This window comes from Hyaena hyaena, unplaced genomic scaffold (genome assembly GCF_003009895.1).
Source record: "Hyaena hyaena isolate Hyena2069 unplaced genomic scaffold, ASM300989v1 scaffold_948, whole genome shotgun sequence".
Classification (NCBI taxonomy): Eukaryota; Metazoa; Chordata; class Mammalia; order Carnivora; family Hyaenidae; genus Hyaena; species Hyaena hyaena.
The window spans coordinates 12,883-14,458 of NW_024081583.1; the positions used below are offsets into that span (position 1 = coordinate 12,883).

Below are 1,576 nucleotides of genomic sequence, written 5' to 3' on the forward strand. Positions count from 1 at the left end.
TTCATTTATCATGCTCACTTTTGATTTTTCTGGTTTAGCAGATGCATCTAAAACCAAAGATAAACTTAACTTTCCTATGTTAAAACAACTTGATGTACGTGAACCACATTTTCTTAGATGTCTGCCTTGACTGTGAATATACCTCTTTTGTCTTCTAGAAGAAAATTCTTACATTTCCTTGGTGATTATAGCTTCCTTTTTTACAAACCATTCTTCTTTAAATTACTATAGGAATAGCTGACATGTAAGTACCTTCATGTCCGAAGACTGTCAAGCACTGTACAGACACTGTGTCCCTTCACCTACGTAGTGTCCCGATGGGATGAATGCTACCAACACTCTCCTGCTTTTATGGGTCAGGAAAACAAGACCCTACAGTGTCCACATGTTGGGACATGTGGTAAGTGTCACATCTATAAATGAAGCTCACATTGCCAACTTCCTAAGGTTTATTCTATATCCTCAGAAACACCACCCTAAACAGTTACAGTTTATGGGATCTGGCGAGCATCCAGTATCCTCTGAACACCTTATCGAACGTGGATGAGGTGGGGCAGGCCAGGAGAAGTAGAGGAATGCTGAGAACATGGTTCCAGGCTGTGCCTTCTGCTTTTAACAAAAATATTTGGAGAATTAGAAATACAAGGTAAGGTAGGCAAGAACTTAGAAAGATGAGTTAACAAGTTTGACTTGCTTCTGTAAACTGTAGAGAATTAAAAAGGCTTTCAGGAGGCAAGTGACCTTGTTCATTAGAATAAATTTAAAATAAATAATATTAGAGCTCCTGTTCTAATTAGGATAGGAAACAGAACAGTGGCAGGCTGATGACACACTAGGCATTCATTGTATCAAGTGTAGAAATAGGCTCGCTGATGGCCAGTTCACGTATGATAGAAACTGATTAGGTTGCACGTTTCTTGGCTATGCCTATTTGTTCTTTCTCCTTTTCATTGTGATGTTGAAATGTATTCAGATTTCCCATAAGTGAGGATGAAAAAATGTTGACATGTTCAATTTTTCATTTCTCTTTCTTTTCTTCTCTTTTCTTCTCTTTCCTCCTCCTCCTCCTCCTTCTTTTTTAAATATGGAACGCCTCCTAAATTTGCATGTCATCCTTGCACGGGGGCCATGCTGATCTTCCCTGTATCTTTCCAAATTTAGTATAGTGCTGTGGAAGTGAGCACACACATTTTTCTTTTAATGGTAAATTAATTCTATAGATCTACAAAGATCTCTCATGCATACCAGTTAAGTTATTTAGGAGAACAGAGGGAGCCTGCGTGCACACATATGCCGCCTCACCCTGACAAACTAGAAGTTGCCAACTATCAGATGGGAGGAGAACCCTAAACTCACAAATTAGGAATTTCTTCTCTCTCTTGAGGCACCTCAGTCAGTTAAGCATCTGACTATCAATATTGGCTCAGGTCATGATCTCAGTTTGTGAGATGGAGCCCCGTATTGGGCTCTGCACTGACAGCACAGAGCCTGATTGGGATTCTCTCTCTCCCTTTCTCTCTGGCCCTCCCTAGCTCCCACTCTCAATCTCAAAATAAATAAATAAATATTCAAAATA

The 1,576-nt window shown here is 39.7% G+C and overlaps 1 non-coding gene across 1 annotated transcript; it reads right to left on the bottom strand.

The window, feature by feature from the left end:
- Positions 1-1,078: 1,078 nt before the first annotated feature.
- On the bottom strand, positions 1,079-1,183 carry LOC120223104. Its single transcript, XR_005526201.1, has one exon. It is a non-coding gene; the product is annotated as a U6 spliceosomal RNA (small nuclear RNA).
- Between the last annotated feature and the right edge of the window lie 393 nt (positions 1,184-1,576).